Below are 18,861 nucleotides of genomic sequence, written 5' to 3' on the forward strand. Positions count from 1 at the left end.
GTGCCACTCCAGATGCAGCCAGAGCACCAGATCCATACTCCATTGGTAACCGGACCAGATCGTATCGTCTTCCCAAATGTCCATGAAAATGTTGGTGTTACAGGGTGCGAATCTGGTGGCCATGGCGGTACCACATATCTGCAAATAGAACTGCTGATCGAATGTAAAGAAATTGTTGTTCAAAATGTACATAATACCCTCAACTAACAACTCTCCTAATGCTGCTGGCATGTCTGGATCCTTTTTCAAAGTTCTAATAATTGCTTCACATCCTAGTTTATGTGTAATGACGGTATTGGATATTTTTCATAATTTGAAACATCTGTGTCGTGTCTCTAAAGTACGATTATAACTTGACCACATATTTTTGTAGATGATAGTCGATGTACTGGGATAAATGTGAAGTCAGAGATTGAATCCCTGATATTATCTGGCATCCTGTTGGGTGGGAAATGTTTTTGTGAATTTTTGGAATTGCATAAAAGCTTGGAACACTGTATTTATATTGTTTATTGCACTGTTTATTGTACCTATTTGAAGTATTCAGACACTAATTTGCACTATTTAATTATCCCTTTTTATACACTAATTTTTACTTCACTGCTCCAGACCCTGACAACCTGGTCAGGAACTACAACTTTGCCCTATCCTCCTCTCTTGATGTACATTCCCCGCTTTGTCTCTGTCATTCTCAACCTTGTAACCCCAGACCCTGGCTAAATTACCACATGCGCATGCTGCGTTCCTGCACTCGTTCCTCTGGACGCCTCTGGAGGAAATCTCATACTCTCGCAGACTTCCTACACTACAAATGTATGCTATCCTGTTTTAACTCTGCCCTCTCTCAGGCTTAAACAACCCTACTTTTCTTCACTAATCAACACGCAAAAGTCTAACCCACGCCGACACTTCTCTTTCTTTGACTCCCTACTCAGAACACCCTCGGCTGCCTGTTGTTCTTCCTCCATCTCACCTCAGGACTTTGCTGAATATTTCAAGGAAAAGGTGGAATCCATACGTCAGGACATCCCCTCTGTTTCCCCCTCCAACCCTACACCTCTTCCTAACTATCTTTATTCCTACCCTCCTTGACTCTTTTTCCGCTGTCACAGAGGAGGATTTGTCATTGTTGATCTCCTCTTCTCGTTCTACCACCTGCCCTCTTCACCCCATTTCCTCCCATCTCCTAAAACCTCTTACTCCTACTATAATCCTTACGCTCACACACATTTCTAACGCCTCCCTCTACTTCGGTACCTTTACCTCCTCCTTCAAACATTCAAGTCATACCATTAACCTCCTGCTGTCCGGCCTTCCTGCCCCTCACCTGTCTCCCCTACAATCTATCCTAAATGCTGCTGCCAGAATCACTCTACTCTTTCCTAAATCTGTCTCAGCATCTCCCCTGCTGAAATGACTCTCCTGGCTTCTTATCAAATCCCGCATCACACATTCAATTCTCCTCACTTTTAAAGCTTTACACTATTCTGCCCCTCCTTACATCTCAGCCCCAATTTCTTGCTATGCACAATCCCGACTCTTGCTTTCTGCTCAAGGATGTCTTCTCTCTACCCCTTTTGTATCTAAAGCCATCTCCCGCCTTAAACCTTTCTCACTACTGCCCCACACCTCTGGAATGCTCTTCCCCTCAATATCCCACTAGTACCCTCTCTATCCACCTTTAAGACCCACCTTAAGACACACCTGCTTAAAGAAGCATATGAGTAGCTCTGTGGCTGATACTATACCTCATACATAAAGCTTGGCAACCTGCAGACGCACTTACCAGGATACCCTCCTACTGCCTCTGTACGTTCTTCCTAACTACCAATTAGATTGTAAGCTCTTCAGAGCAGGGACTCCTTTTGTTTTATGTCTGAAGCACTTCTTCCCATGGTGTGTTATTTGTATTATTTGTTATTTATATGATTGTCACGTGTATTACTGCTGTGAAGCGCTATGTATATGAATGGCGCTATATAAATAAAGACATACATACAAGGGCCAAGGATGTGTGATTCAGCCACAATCACGACCGGGACCTGGGCCTCGCGGACAGATGAAGGAGGTAGTTGTTCCTGTGGAAAGCTTCTTGGAGTCTCCAGCGTTTTTATGAATACAGGCATACCCCGCATTAACGTACGCAATGGGACCAGAGCATGTATGTAAAACGAAAATGTACTTAAAGTGAAGCACTCCCTTTTTTCCACTTATCCATGCATGTACTGTACTGCAATCATCATATACGTGCATAACTGATGTAAATAATGCATTTGTAACAGGCTCTATAGTCTCCCCGCTTGCGCACAGCTTCGGTGCAGGTAGGGAGCTGGTATTGCTGTTCAGGACGTCCTGACAGGCGCATGCGTGAACTGCCGTTTGACTATTGGGCGATATGTACTTACTCGCGAGTGTACTTAAAGTGAGTGTCCTTAAAGCGGGGTATGCCTGTATACATGTTTACTTTTTTCTTGGCATATATTTTACCTTTTTATTGTTATTTCTATCATTCCTTTTGTTCATTCCCTATCCCTTTCCTCCCCTCCCTCCCCCTTTCCTATCCTCCCTCCCCCCTTTCCTATCCCTTCCTTTTTTTGTATTGCATGGGGTTTGTTTTGTTGTTGTTTGTTTTTTGTCTTTGTAGTTTGTCACCTGTTCACTCTCCTATCCATTATTGCATGGTTGGCTCATGCTATGTAGCAGGTATTGCTAATTGTGTTGGTCTATGCTTCTCTATTTTCACCATCATATAGCCAATAAGTGGTTTAATTTTCCATACTCACAAACCTAGCACACTAGCAGGTTATACATGGTATAATCTCTGTGCAGTAAGGCGCTGTAATTTTTCTTTGTTTTTTATATATAGATGTATATGGACCTTCATACGCTGGGAAAGTGGAACTTTGGCTAGCAAAAGCCTATATTTTATGTTGGTGGAAGTTTGCCTGAATAAAAGTACGTTATTTTTCCCAAAGCAAGTCTCTTGTCTTCACCTTTGCATACATTGCCTACAGTCCGTCTGGATGATTGTAGGATCTTTGCTGATTCCGGTGTTCCAATTGAGACCACTTTACCTACAATCTGTTTAGGGTAGGATCAGTAGGTCTCCTCTGCATACCCCCTCTCAGAATCTCCCTATTCTTAGTAGTTCCAAATATTATTGTTCTGTACATATTTTTATCATGTTATTAATCTTGTTCCACAAAGATTAACTATTTTTCTAATCTCTGATACATATTTTTTATTATGCTGTCCATGTTCTATAGTTAATTAATTATTTTTCGAATCTCTAATACCTATCTTTATCACTCTGTCCATTTCCTGCTGTAAATTAACGATTGTTACTCCCAACATTCCATTCTCCTGACCTCTACTGAAACTCAAAATTCTATTTGTAATTTAGCAAGTTTACTGTATACCATAGAAGTTAAGACAAAATGGAGTTTGAATCACCAGACAATCTACAATCGTATTCCTGAAAAATGTATATCAGGTCTGTAGGGGAGAAATCCACTTGTCGCGTCTGAAGTGTAGATTTAACCAAGGGTGCAGCAGAGAGCTGGGCAGGTGTCCAGATCCAAAGTCAGGGCAGGAATAAAGGAGTACAAAGGAAACTGGACACTGAACCATAGGACACTGGATACAGGATACCGGACTGGAGCTAGGATAAGAGTAGGACTGGAGCAAAGACTACAATTCAAGCTAAAGGCAATAACTAGTTTATTGCTTATGGGCAATAACACAATAAAACAATAACAGGGAGAGGGTCAGAAACAGGGGCTGGAAACAAGCTGAATCCTGAGGCTGAAACCTGGGCCTACAACACAACCGACTCCAGCCAGGTACAATGAAGTTGTGAAAGCCCTGAGGTGAGGGACAGGTGGCTACTTATAGGCTGCAGGAGTCATGTTCTTTAGCCCGCACAGCTGACTGCTAATGAGCTGCCAGGAATGCAGCAGTCCCTGTGAATGGGTGCTGACAATTAAGGGAAGTAGTTAAACTGGAACGGAAAAACTTGTTTAAATTGGATGTTGTAGTAAGGTCACAGAGCGAATGGCGTAACCCCATTGTATTAGTTCCTAAACCTGATGGGTCTATAAGAGTCTGTATTGATTTTAGAAAAGTAAATACAATTTCTAAATTTGAAACACACACCATGCTCAGGGTTGATTAATTATTAGAGAGGTTAGGAAAGGCCAAATATATCACATTAGATTTGACAAAAGGATATTGGCAGATCCCTTTAACAGAAAAGTTACAGGAAACAAATGCTTTCGCCACTCCTTTTGGTTTGGTTCATTTTCGGACTATGCCTTTTGTGCTACACGCTGTCCCTTCTACCTTCTAGAGTCAATTAGTGATATGCGCTCCGTTTTTTTAACTATGGAAGAATAAAGCATTTGATATTTTTATTAGTTTTGTGGGACCTACTTTGTCCAGGGCTGTGCGTTGGAGTTTTTTTCCCTACCTTCTAGAGTCTTATGGATTAGGTGTTAATACTCCATAACAGGTACACAACATCTATTCTACAGATTGAGAATCACATTTAGCCAAAGTAGGAGCAGTGTTAAGATCTCTTAGAGAGTCAGGCCTTAATGCCAATCCGGTAAAATGTTCAATTGTAAAAATGAGACAAGATATCTAGGCTATACACTAGGCAATGGGAAAATAAAACCTGTATATAGTAACGTACAATCACTTATGGATTTTCCGTTGCCAACAACAAAGAAACAAGTAAGAGCTTTTTTGAGCTTGACAGGATATTATAGAACATTTGTACCCAAATTATCCACTGTCCTTCATCCACTTACTGACCTAGCAAAAAAGGTAGCACCCAATAAGGTTTAATGGACAACTGGAAGCATTTCGGGGAGGGAAAATACCAAAACCAGTTCAAAACCAGTGCTCTGACTTTGGGAAACCCTTGGTTTTCAGGTGGATGCCTCAGAAGTAGGTTTAGGGGCCGTCTTGTCCCAAGAGACAAGTGTGGAAGAATGTCCTGTTCCATACCTGAGGAGGAAACTGTAAAGAAGAGAACAGGCCTTCTCAGTGATAGAAAAAGAATGCTTGGCTGTAACGTGGGCAGTGTTAGAGCTCAGGTATTACCTCCTGGGCACCACATGTACCCTGGTCACAGACCATGCTCCCCTTAAATGGCTTCATACTATGAAGTTCACCAACCCCAGAGTGACACAGTGATACCCTTCAACGCTTCTCTTTTCGGGTCCAGCATAGGGTTAGTAGACTACACCTAAATGCAGATTTTTTTTTGTCCCGGGAAGGGAGGGATATTTCTGGTGAGGAGTGTGCATGGAGCAACACTCAGAGGGAAGGTATGTGAAGGAGTGTATAGGAGACTAGGGAGTGAAAGGGTTAAGCTTGCTCACTGCTCCAGACTTAAGAAACCACACCTTAGCTCAGGGGAGAGCAATCTTTTTTCCCAGCGCCCCCTTGCCGGCTGTCCCCCTCTCCTCGCCCCCCCCCCCCCGCTTACCTTGGCTCTGACGTCCTGAAATCATGACGTCAAGTTGCCATGGGCAATGACGTCACATGACCCGTGGCATCATTTGACGCCGCGTTGCCATGGCGACGTATCACCAGAAGCATCTGAACCAAGGTAAGGAGAAGTTTACAGAGGCCTTGCAGCTTTCCCAGCATTCGTTTAAATGCTTTCGGGAAGCACGCAGGGTTTACAGCAAATCTCACGCCCCACAGTTTTCGGTGCCAGCGGGATATATTCCACATCCCTCCACCTATGAAGTGGCACATCCTCCAGTTACGCTCAACAGCCTTCTCCCAACAGACTCTGATGCCTTCCAGAAGCCCATTAAATGGTGCCATTCTGGACTGCGAGGTATGGTAGCCTCCATGCCAATGCTCACGGCCACGTGCGAGGGCTTGCTGCTCTTGGGCCAACCTGACTTTCAGAGTGAAATGTGTTTTCTTGACCTCCATGTTCTGCCTCCTGCTCCTGATAATTGAAACAAATAACTTTGAGCTGGTTAAACAGAGTGTTGATTGATGACATAATGTATATATGCACTTAGGTCACAGAATTCCCATATTTTTGCATATTTAATAAGCATACCTGTCAAATAACTTGTGTGATAAATGATCCAGGTCAGCCTTTCTTCTAATATTACTCTATTATGTAAAAGTTGCTAAAAGACCAGATCGGAATTCAAAATTAGGAATGTATCATTGTTCCCAAAGGTGACCTGGAGCTGGTTGACTGTTAAGAATAAGGTTATGTACAGTAGTTGCACCTGTAACACACCTTGTCCAGCTCTTATGGAGTTTATATCAGTTGACGATATACATGGCTTTGCTCAGTCTCTCATACCTTGCCAGGGTGCTGGATACATGCAGGCTGTGCATATGTAACACAGTTTCCCCTACCCCAATCGCAGATAGAGTGCATGTAAGGGGAACCTATATGTATTATCCGGTGTGGTGCTTTACCTGTTTGGCCCACAGGAGGCCTGAGCCTCCGCCAGTGAGAGCCTGGGGTGAATCCTCTGAAACAATACTCACAATGTACAGCGCCTCCACCTGTGTAGGATTCTAAGGGTAGAATGACCCTGACACAGGACCCACATACAGTAACCACATACACCAAAGGTATATACTGTATAAACAGTTTACTGTAGGGGCAGATAAACATTTAACATATCACAATACATCAACACATACATCAACTGTGTGAGTGTCACTCTGTAACATTGGCCTCACTGGGCTGTAACCCCACACCTTTTATCCCTGAGTCCCAAGTGTCCCAAGAGTCCCCCTCCCACCCAAGTGTGAGACAGGGCTACCCACAAAGATGGGAGGAGGTTGGTGCACTTGGTGACTTGACTGTACCTGCCGAGTGTGTCCACACTCGGGCACGCAGATGACCTTTACTTGTGATCCCTTGTCTGAAGGACGATCCCACGTCGCGTCCACCTCTGTGATGGATGGCTCCCGCTTGGAGTGATCCACCTTTATAATGTCTCTTATCTCTGCTAATCAGCAGAGGATGATTCACCTTCACAGCAATGCGAGAAGATGCACGCTTCCTGGCTGGACCCTCACTTGTCTAGCTCTACAGGACCCTGTTCCCTATTCTAAAGGGAGTCCCTGTAGCAACCACAAGCTGAGGTGATTTGGGGCCTAGCTGGGGCCTAAGGGGGATGTCTGGCCTAGTGCATGAGCCACTGGCTCCATACACATACCCACCCTCCCTTGTCTGTGACCCAGCTCCTACTGACTTTTCCTGTGCAGAGCGCAACAATGTATATCTCCCTTCAGGGGAAGCTGTAACCCCTATTGGCTGCTGTTGCATCACATGTGCTCCAGCCCCTGGGGCTGCTGGGAATTGTAGGTCCCGATGGGCCTCTTTAGCATTGGGGCCGCGTTGCGCGATCTGCACTGCGCATGTGCGAACTCCTTATGGCCGCTGCCACCGCTAACTGCGCATGCGCGACTGTGGGCCGTCCCTGCGCTATGGAGCGCCGCTGCTGCCACTTCTCCATCACAGTAATGGCCGCCGCATCGCGCATGCGCGAGCCTACCGCCAACCGCCAGTTGGCCGCTGTGTCGCTTCTGCGCATGCGCAACACTCTGCGCATTTGCGGACATGAAAAACATGGCGGCGTCCTGCAACTGAGGCCTGCGGGAGACCCGGGCGACGCGACTGCCCTTGCAGCTCCCCGACATTCCACGGTTGTCCCCGTTCTCCTGCGGAGGTAAGGGAGGCCAGGGGGAAGCCTGCTACACATAGATATGCTGATGGCATAATGAAAGGCGCCAGGAACTTTTATAGTACAAGCAAGAGCTTTATTGACAACCATCCACAATGCTCCTCACACATTGACATCATCCACAATAGATATACTTCTTGTATCTTCACAGTGTTTGTACTATTTATATCTTCCCTAAGTAACACAGACTCTTAATGCTCTAGGGAGGTACTTAAGCTTGTTCCTGTCATTGTCATTTTAAGTGGCCATCTTCTGCGTAGTGTCCGCAACTCTCTGTATCAATTGGGCCCCATTTTAGGTTACCCTTTCTATTCTGAACTGTGGGATTATTATCCCGGTACACAGTACTGCGTGGGCCTCTCGGCAGGATCACTCTGATTAGGTCAGAGGGCTACTATTGTGATAACCCCTATAGGATATTTGCTTCCTCTTTGATAACCTGTAGACTTCTGTCGTATCATGGTTAGCGATGCTTGTAACGATAGGGCTAGCCGGCTTTCTTAATAAAGATGAAGCCCGGCTGGCTGCCCCTAAAAAAACCATGTATAATGAGCTGAGGGTGTCAGCTCTTGGGTACAGTATTGTATATGAATATGTTTCCTTGTACCTATGTTCCCACTGAAATGTCCCATGTGGGATTATAAACTAGGGGTGCCATGTGTGATTAGGATCCCCGTTAGGAAATAGCTGCAGGACCAGAACATTGGGAACAGAGGGTTAAGGGTGGATGTTGGGGGCAAATATAGTTAAAAACTGTGTTAGGGGTTGCTGAATGGTTATACTGGGAGTACTGATATTTTACCTGCAAATAGTGTATGATTTGCGGGTACGCGTCTGTACATAAAGACGCTAAGTGTTATGGAAACATAATGTAACTCTATGGGAAATCTGTGCCCCGCCAGCAAGTTCTGCAATTGGGTTTTAAAACACAGTGCAGGAGCCAGTTTTAAAACCTATTTGCAGAGTCCAAGTCTATGTAAGGAGACTGGCCACCCAGAGAACCAGAGCAGCCTAGGGCTTGAGCCGGTGAAGCTATGGCAGGCTTTTCAAAAGTGCTCTGCTCCGAATACCACAGTGCTCAGCACGGAGTTGCCGGAGGAAAGCCTGGTCGAGCTGAGGCTAAGTCCCGTATTTCGTGGCCAAGTTCTGAGCAGAGAGCGTAGTGGGGAGAGCCCTGCGGTTCTCCCAAAAAGAAGACCGTGTGTTCATGGACGTGTAGCGAACAGCGTAAGCCTTGCTGAAGCGGGCGCCCTGCACCTAGTTGAGACTGGTGACTCACCCCAGACCCCCCAGTTGGAATGTATTTACTGTATTTTGTATAACTTTTGTATGTCTGTGGGCTTGCCCGAATAAACGCAATGTATTCAATAATCTTGTTCAGCCTAGTGAATGATTCCGGTAAGGTAAAAAAGTGTTGAATGTGCTGGTCTCCCGTGACAATGCTAACTAGATGGGACACTTTCCCAGACTATAAAATAACAAACAGGGGCAAGGCAGTATGTCTATACATTAACTATACACATTATATATACACAGGAACATATTTATATTATTAACAGGCTCCTCCAACCAGGGCCGCCAACAGAAATCATGGGGCCCGGGACAAATGAAAGGAGCAGGCCCCCCCCCCGAACCCATAGCACACCTACCACGAAAAAATATCTTTTAGTGCTCAACTTTTACTTAACTGTTTTCTTATTGTGATACAGATAAAAACATTACAATGCAACCTGTTTATTTTTATATTTTCATCAAAAGACATGTGACTGCCTGCCTGGGTGGCTGAGTGGGTGGGTGGATGACTGGGTGGGTGAATGACAGTAGAATGACAGTTGGGTGAATGACGGTGGGTGGGTGAATGATGGTGGGTGGGTGAATGACGGTGGGTGGGTGAATGACAGTGGGTGGGTGAATGACAGTGGGTGGGTGAATGACAGTGGGTGGGTGAATGACAGTGGGTGGGTGGGTGAATGACAGTGGATGGGTGGGTGAATGACAGTGGGTGGGTGAATGACAGTGGGTGGGTGAATGACGGTGGGTGGGTCAATGTTGACTGTTGAATGATGGTTGGTGGGTGAATGACAGTGACTGGGTGGGTGGGTGAATGACAGTGACTGGGTGGGTGGGTGGGTGAATGACAGTGACTGGGTGGGTGGGTGAATGACAGTGACTTTGGGTGGGTGAATGACAGTGACTGGGTGGGTGGGTGAATGACAGTGACTGGGTGGGTGGGTGGGTGAATGACAGTGACATTGGGTGAATGACAGTGACTTGAATGACAGTGACTGGGTGGGTGGGTGAATGACAGTGACTTGAATGACAGTGACTGGGTGGGTGGGTGAATGACAGTGACTTGAATGACAGTGACTGGGTGAGTGGGTGAATGACAGTGACTGGGTGGGTGGGTGAATGACAGTGACTGGGTGGGTGAATGACAGTGACTGGCTGGGTGGATGACAGTGACTGGGTGGGTGGATGATAGTGACTGGGTGGGAGACACTGACTGGGTTAGTGGGAGACACTGACTGGGTGGGTGGGAGACACTGACTGGGTGGGAGACAGTGACTGGGTGGGAGACAGTGACTGGGTGGGAGACAGTGACTGGGTGGGTGGGAGACAGTGACTGGGTGGGAGACACTGACTGGGTGGGAGACACTGACTGGGTGGGAGACACTGACTGGGTGGGAGACAGTGACTGGGTGGGAGACAGTGACTGGGTGACAGTGACTGGGTGGGTGACAGTGACTGGGTAACAGTGACTGGGTAACAGTGACTAGGTGGGTGACAGTGACTGGGTGGGAGACTGACTGGGTGACAGTGAGACAGTGACTGGGTGGGTGACAGTGACTGGGTGGCAGTGAGACAGTGACTGGGTGGGTGACAGTGACTGGGTGGGTGACAGTGACTGGGTGGGTGACAGTGACTTACCTTGACCGGGTGGGTGCAGCTTGCCGCTGGACTCTTTCCCCTCCTGCCCCCGATATCCCCGTGGCAGCTGCCTGGGAGGGGAGGTGGGCTTAGGGGCGCGGGAGGTGGGTGGGGGGGCCACGGAAGATGGGTTCGGGGGAGGCCACGGGAGGTGGGCTCGGGGGGAGCGCGGGAATCTGGCCGCAGGGGGAGCTGGTACTTCCCCCTCCGTCCCATGTTGGGAGCGGGGGGAGGGAGGGGCCACCGCAGGAGGAGCTGGTACTTCCCCTTCCGTCCCACGTTGGGAGCGGGGGGGGAGGGTGAGGGGCCACCGCAGGAGGAGCTGGTACTTTCCCCTCCGTCCCACGTTGGGAGCGGGGGGGGGGAGGGGCCACCGCAGGAGGAGCTGGTACTTCCTCCTCCGTCGCACGTTGGGAGCGGGGGGGGGGGAGGGGGCCGCCGCAGGAGGAGCTGGTACTTTCCCCTCCGTCCCACGTTGGGAGCGGGGGGGGGGAGGAGCCACCGCAGGAGGAGCTGGTACTTCCTCCTCTGTCCCACGTTGGGAGCGGGGGGGGGGGGGAGGGGCCGCTGCAGGAGGAGCTGGTACTTCCTCCTCCGTCGCACGTTGGGAGCCGGGACCGTGGAGGAATCCTTGCCATTTTTTTTTTTTTTTTCAACTTAAAATTTTTTTATTTTTGAATTGTGTGAGTACATACATGTCATGCATTCATGATAAACATTGGAGGGAAACGTGCCTCCTGCAATTGGAAAACATGCAGCATGTGTAGTATCTGTGTACTTTGGACAAACGGGGAAACAGACAGACTAACCGACAAACTACATATAGCTCCCAGCCGGGAGGGGGAAATGGGGGGGGGAGGGGGGGGTGGGAAGGGGTCTCCGACCGAGGTTCCGCTTCTAAACGTGCGACCGCTGGCTCTCTGCAATTAAGAAAACCGATAGTCCGGCGGGCAACCGGTGTACCCCACACTCTCTGTCCATCCATGAACTGTGTGTGCTCTTGGACCGTCGGGGTGTCTTAGGGCCTCTTTAAGGGAGAATGCATTTTACATCTATCAATGCCAAATCGTGGCCCTATCTACCCCCTGTATGTCTGTCTGTGCCAACCATGGTGACCAGACTTTTAGGAAATTTGTGCCAGTGTCATTGACCAGACTCGTCAATTTCTCCATCTGGCAAACTGACCAAATTCGGTTCCTGATCTTTGCGATTATTGGGATTTCATTTTGTTTCCAACGTGCTGCAATCTCCCCCCTCACCGCCGTTGCGAAATGAACCGCCAGTTTGTTTGCTCCCCTGGAGAGACCTTTTTGCGGCCTGTTCAAAAGGAACCGCCATGGGTCGACGGGGGTGGATGTGCCGAGGATCCTATTCAGCCAATCATTAACTGAATCCCAGACCGGCGTAAGTTTGGGGCAAGACCACAGCATGTGGAGCAAGTCTGCTTGTTGTCCGCATTGTCTTGGGCACAATGGGGAGTAGCTGGGCAGAAATTTAGCTAATTTAGTGGGGGTGTGGTACCATCTCATCATAACTTTATATGCATTCTCCCTCAAAGTTGTGCACATTGAGCTTTTTGAAGTCGCCGTCACAATTTTTGTCCATTCCTCTACATCAATTTCCTCCCCTAAGTCCTTTTCCCATTTAATCATATACCCCGTTTTGTCCGTCACTGTCTTACTAGAACCGATTACTTCCCCGTACATCTGCGATGTGAGTCCCTCGGTGGATGTCCCCGAACGACAGAGCTTTTCAAAATTCGTCATTGGTATGTGGGGCTGCACTGATTGATAAAACGCTCTGAGCTGGAGGTATCTAAAGAACTCGGCGTTGGGAATGTTTTGGTATTCTTTAAGTAAATCGAATGATTGAACGCCTCGTTTTCCCCCCAGATCTATTAGCCTGTTAATTTTGCTTTTTTTCCAGATAGAGAAGTCTGCGCTGGTCCGGCCCGGAGCAAAGAGTGGGTTATCCCAAAGTGGGGTCATACCTGACGCTTTATGGGTCAGACTGCATCTCATACGTGTGGCCTCCCAAATCGAGATCGAGTTGTTCATGGAGGATAGCGGCAGTTTGGCACTAGTCCGTGCCTTTTTGGGGAGCCAGATTACATGTTCCAGAGCCACAGGGGAGCAGAGCTCCTTTTCTAGGGCGACCCATCTTTTTGAGTCTGGATTCGTGTGCCATTGCACGATTTGGCATAATTGCGCCGCTTTGTAGTAGGACAACAAACAAGGTACCGCCAGCCCTCCTACTTCCGTTCGTTTACGCATAATTTGTTTTCCCACCCTCGCTTTCTTGCCTCCCCAGATAAATTTATCTATAGCTGATTGAAGTGAGAGGACATCCTTCAATCCTATCGGCACTGGGAGGGTCTGGAATAGGTATAGGATGCGTGGAAGCAGGTTCATCTTAACGCAGTGGATCTTTCCGATCCACGAGATATTGTGGGTGGACCATCTTTTGAGGTCCCCTCTCAAAGTCTGTGTCAATTTGGGATAGTTTGCCTGATATAGCGTGTCATACGACTTGGTGACGTTGATCCCCAGGTATCTAATGTTTTTCGGTTGCCAATTAAAATTAAAATTTAAGGCGATCAGCTTCTCCATGTGCGTGGGGAGATTAATATTCATGGCATCAGATTTGGACTGGTTTATTTTGAATCCAGAGATCCTGTTGAATATCCCCAGCAGGTCAAAAAGATTTGGCAGAGAGGTAAGGGGTCTAGATATAGTCAGGAACACGTCATCCGCATAAAGTGCCACCTTATGCGACTGGTTTCCAATGTCTATACCCGTAATGTCTTTGCTCTCGCGTATGTGGGCGGCTAGTGGCTCCATACACAACGCAAAGAGGAGGGGGGAGAGCGGGCAGCCCTGTCGTGTTCCGCTCTTAATTTGGAAGGGGTCCGAGACGAACCCCTGGTGGGTAACCCTTGCCAACGGATTCTCGTAAAGGGCGAAAATTGCTTTTGTTAGTTTCTCTCCCATCCCAAACGCTCCAAGCGTGGCCTCAAGGTATTGCCAGTCTATCCTATCAAATGCTTTTTCTGCATCCAGACTGAGCGCCATAACTGGTATTGATCTGGCATTGGCTATTTCTAACAGATCAATGATTCGTCGAGTATTGTCTGAAGACTGTCGACCCGGGACAAACCCGACTTGATCTGGGTGCACCAGTCTGGGTAGGATGAGACCCAATCTATTGGCCAGGAGTTTGGCATAAATTTTAATGTCCGAATTGATCAGGGATATTGGTCTGTAGCTTTTGCAGTCCAACGGGTCTTTTCCCTGTTTGTGTATTACCGAGATGGACGCCTGGAGCATTTGTTGGGGGAAAGGGGTGCCTCCCAGTACTTGATTAAACATGTTGCGAAGGAACGGGGTTAAGAATTTTCCGAATTTCTTATAGTAAAGATTCGAGAAGCCGTCGGGACCCGGGGCTTTAGAGGGTTTTAGGTGTTTGATAACCTCCAATATTTCCTCCGTTGTAAAGTCACTACCCATTGCCTCTCTGTCTAACCTACTCAGGCCCGGTAGATTCGAGCCCTTCAAGAAATCTTTCAGGGCTTTGTCCGTGCCAGCCGAATGGGCTACTTTATCCCCATCGTATAATTTCGCGTAGTATGTTTTGAACTCCGCTACAATGTTTTGCGGGTTGGCCGTGATGTTGCCTGACTCCAGCCGTAGGGCCTGGATATTATAATTACTGGTTTTAGCGCTGATCATATTAGCCAGCAGGGTATCTGGTTTGTTTGCTTTTTCAAAGAATCTTCTCTTAGTCCAACTCAACGACTTCTCCGCCTGGGAGGCCAGAAGTAGATTTAGTTTAGTCTGAGCGTCGCCAATCTGTTGGCGGGTGGCAGGGTCTGGGGTGATTTTATATTTATCCCAAAGTGTCTTTAGCTCCGTGTGTTCCCTCTTAATTTTAGCGTTGCTCTCTTTTTTCTTACGGGCCGCAATACTAATCAGGTTCCCTCTTATTGTTGCTTTGTGTGCCTCCCAGAGGGTTATGTGAGAGCTAACGCTTCCTTTGTTTTCTCTAAAGAATGTTTGGATTTCATCTCCAATCCTGATCTGTAGATCCGGGATTTTTAGAAGGGATTCATTTAATTTCCAGTTTGCTCCTGGCCTGTCCAGTCCTATCTGTGTGCACCGTAGCTCTATTGGTGCGTGATCGGACCACGAAATATCGTGGATTCCCGCATGGGCGATCTTTGGGACCAGTCTACTAGAGACAAAGAAGTAATCGATTCTACTAAATGAGTCGTGTGGGTGTGAGTAGAAAGTATAGTTTCTAGTGAGGGGATGGAGTTCCCTCCAAATGTCGACCAGCTGTAGATCGCGCAGTCCCTGTTCGAGGGCCCTGGATCCAGGATCCGTTCGGCCTCTGTAGGGCCCTGAGCGATCTAGGGCTGCGTTTGATACCGTGTTAAAGTCTCCCCCTATAATTAATGCGCCTTTAGCGTGTTTGCGGATAGTTTCAAAGGATGAAGCGAAGAAGGCCGGGTCCTTTCCATTGGGGGCATATATTACGGCGATCGTGAGCGGTTGCTGGTTAATGGACCCTGTGAGTAACAGGAACCTACCCTCCTTGTCCTTCTTCACCTCATCTACCACCAGTCCCACCTTATTATGTATCAGTATCGCTACTCCGCGTTTTTTTACCCTTGCGGACGCTAGGTAGACTTGTCTAAATTGCTTATCAAAATATTTGGGGAAACTGGTGGTACTGAAGTGTGTTTCCTGTAGCAGCACAATGTCCGCACCCTTACGTTTATAGTCAGTGAGCGCTATTTTCCGCTTACGCGGGCAATTCAGCCCCTTGGCGTTGTGTGAGATAAATGTTAGTGACATGAGGTGCGTGTGTTCTCACCTCTTGTCCTGAGTGTCTTCAGATGGGGTGTGCGGTACCCCGCGGGAGTACTCGGCCTCTCTGCAGTGCACAGCGGTGCGCTCAATGGCAGCGGGTTGCCTCTCCGGCCGGAGGGGGGGAAGGGTAGGGGGAAGACATATGGGACATAGGACACATAAAGGGAAAAAAACAACATTGATATGAACAACCATGTGGGTGAGGCAATAATGGTCCCAGACCACCACCCCCACCTTGCCTTCGGGTAGGTGGAACTCCTCCCGCGCCCCTGGCTCTCTCCTCCCATCCACAGGGCTCCTCCGCTCCACCCTCTCCCAAGGACTTTCTCGGCTACCTGGGCATCCGCCCTGGCCCGAGTCTGTAGACGCACAGCGACGGCCAGACTGAAGCCCCCGCCGGCAAACAAATGTTACCATTATGTACGTGGTATCTCTTGCCATGAGCTATCCTCTAGCACTTTTAAAGAACTGACTCTATCTTCAAAACCCCCCCCCCCCCAACTTATTTGCGTTCCTAACTGCGGAACCTAGCTTACCTCCAGCTCCCCTCCCTCCCTATAGCTAACTCGGAATCCCTCCCCTAGCTTTTGTTCGGTCTTCCTTGACCTCTTATTTTGCAGCCCACTGTCCCCTTTTGGGGCCTTGTAATTGTGTTCATCCTGTAGTCAGCATGCGATCTTTCTATGCCTAACTCCCAACCCCCCACTTCTCCTTTTCCCCCCCCCTTCCTCTCCTCCTTTCCCCCCTCTCTACTCTTCCTTTGCCCCCCCTCTTCTCTTCCTGTCCCTCCCCTCTTCTTCTCCCTTCCCCCCCCTCTGCTCCTCCGTTCCCCCGCTTCTCCTTCTTCTCCCTCCTCTCAACCTCCTTCCCCTCTCTCTCCCCCTTCCCCCTCTTTCCCCCTTCTTCCCCCCTCCCTCTCCCCCTTCTTCCCCCCTCCCTCTCCCCCTTCTTCCTTCCCCTCTCCCCCATCTTTCCTCCCTTCTCCCTCTCCTGCCCTCCCTTCTCCCCCTTCTACCTTCCCTTCTCCCCCTTCTACTCTCCCTTCTTCCATTCCCCGTCTGATGTGGTCCCGTGCCACTCATCGTCTCTGGCATCCTCCTCCTCAGGCCTCTCCCGCGCTCCTCCCGGCCTCCGTAGGCTTGCGCTGTGGCTCCTCCCCCTTTGATCAGTGTCGCCGCCATCTTGGAGGGTCCCGTTTGTCTCCCCGCAGGTCTTCTCGCGGGGTTTTGCCGTTACTTCCCAGTGACGTCATCAGGTGCCGCCCTCAGCTAGATGGTCAGTCGGAGAGGAAACAAGATGGCCGCCAGACGTGGAACACTGCTGCTGGGCTGCGGAGGCGGCTTGGAGGTAAGTGCAACTTGGAGCAACCAATTCCCCAGGCGGCTCTCAACGTTAGAGCCTTAACACTGCAAACTTTGTTAACTTTGGCGATGTCTAGTGAGCCGGATTACCCTTTTGTCATGGGTAAATATAGTCTTTTAACGATTTGGGTTTATTTTTGTTGTCAGTTGTCATCTTTGTCACCAGCCCTCCTCACTTAGGGCTCCGAGGCTGTCGGCTCTTGTTAGCTTTCCCAGCTTCCCGCCATGTTGGGTCTGGGGTTGCATGTTCAATAGCCGCCTCTGCAGGGGCTTTATCCTGCAGCCCGAGTTTGGCCAGAAAACTCCCCCCTTCCTCTAGCTGCCGCAGGGTGTGTGGGACGCCATTGCGGATCACCATTAGGCCAAACGGGTATAACCAGCGGTAGCGGACCCCCTCATCACGTAGTACCTTCGTGATGGGTGTAATTTTTTTCCGTTTGAGGAGGGTAGCGGGGGAAATGTCCTGAAAGACCTGCATCTTGTGGCCTTCAAATAGTGCCTCATTCCGGGTCAGCTGACAAAAGGACTCTTTGGTCCTGAAGAAATGGAAACGTGCTATGATGTCGCGGGGGGGGGTCTCCTGGCTGTGGCCTCGAGCGCAGGGCTCTATGGCACCTGTCCAGATGGGTGTCACGCTCCGACTTTTCAGGCATAAGCTGCTGGAGCCATCTGGCCACGAAATCCTCCGGATCCGTCTCTTCCTCCCTGACCCCCCGGATCCGCACATTGTTTCGGCGGTCTCGATTGTCCGCGTCCTCCTGTCGGTCGGCGAGGTCCCGCACCTCCTCTTTCAGTTGGGCAAATTTTTTCTCCGCTTTCTGTTGGGCCTTAATGGAGGAGTCGAGTTTCCTTTCAAGGGAGTCTGTTCTGATCCCTATGCTGCCTAAGTCCGCCCGCAGAGCGGTCAATTCAGACTGAAAGCAGCGTTTTATGTCCATGCAAAACTCCCTCATGTCCCGTCGGCGCATTATCTGATCATCCATTGCGTAATCAGCCCCGTCCTCTCCTTCAGACTCGGAGCCACTGTGTATAGGCCCCTCGTGGGTTTTGGCGCGGCCCGCTTCTCCCTTGGCAAAGTAGTCGGTTAAGACCGACGAGGTCCGCTTCGAGCGCGTTGCCCTTGACATCCCTGCAGCTTCGGATGACTATGGGAGCTTTTCTGTGGGTTTCGGTGAGATTTATGTGCTATTTTTATTGATTTTCGTGCCGGCTGTGAACGGAGCTAATTACTCACACGTCCATGCAGCCAGCCGTCGCGCATGCGCCTCCCTTGCCATTTTTTAAAAACTTTTTTTTTTAAATTTATCTAATTAACTGGCGCCCGGCCGCTGGGCCCCCCTGACTCACGGGGCCCGAGACGCCAGTACCCTTTCTCCCCCGCTGTTGGTGGCCCTGCCTCAAACTGTCGCTCCCAGGAACCTAAGTTCTAGAACCTACAAGGTAGTCTTATATTTGCTGATAGTGATGTCACTGATCACCAGACATAAAGTAGTCGTGGCTTCTTTCTTGCCAAGTCACTCCTTACCATGTGATGGGAGAGGGGCGTTATACCCTGCGTGAGCCCACACAGTTAACTCCTTAAGGCCATTAACCCCCTGATATAGTAGTGCAGGGGGAAGGGGGCTACACACCCATGATGTAGTACAGGCAGTCCTCGGTTATCCGACACAATGCGTTACTCAAAAAGGCGTTGTAAAGCGAAACGCTGTAAAGCGAAACACGTTTTCCCATAGGAACACTGTTTAAATGAAAGGTTCCATTCCTGAAGGCATTTTTAACACTAAAATACACCAAATATTTTATGCAGGCAATAAGATATGCAGCACACACATAAATTATATAGTGTATATACTGTATTATATATATAATATAACATAATATATAATATATTATATAGTATAATATAATATTATATAGTATAATATATATACAGGCATACCCCGGTTTAAGTACACTCAC

The 18,861-nt window shown here is 48.7% G+C and overlaps 1 protein-coding gene across 3 annotated transcripts in view; it reads left to right on the forward strand.

The window, feature by feature from the left end:
* The window catches only part of SCIMP (SLP adaptor and CSK interacting membrane protein), a 111,506-nt gene that overhangs the window by 35,614 nt on the left and 57,031 nt on the right, over positions 1-18,861 (forward strand). Inside the window, exon 1 of one of the 3 annotated variants that reach the window (XM_075590018.1) lies at positions 2,874-2,955. The exons of the other annotated variants lie outside the window; for them this stretch is intronic. The gene's annotated coding sequence lies outside the window, so the exon portion shown is untranslated. Of the gene's footprint in view, positions 1-2,873; positions 2,956-18,861 lie in introns of those variants that run through there. 3 annotated transcript variants of the gene reach the window in all.

The sequence above is a fragment of the Ascaphus truei genome, chromosome 3 (genome assembly GCF_040206685.1).
Source record: "Ascaphus truei isolate aAscTru1 chromosome 3, aAscTru1.hap1, whole genome shotgun sequence".
Taxonomy (NCBI): Eukaryota; Metazoa; Chordata; class Amphibia; order Anura; family Ascaphidae; genus Ascaphus; species Ascaphus truei.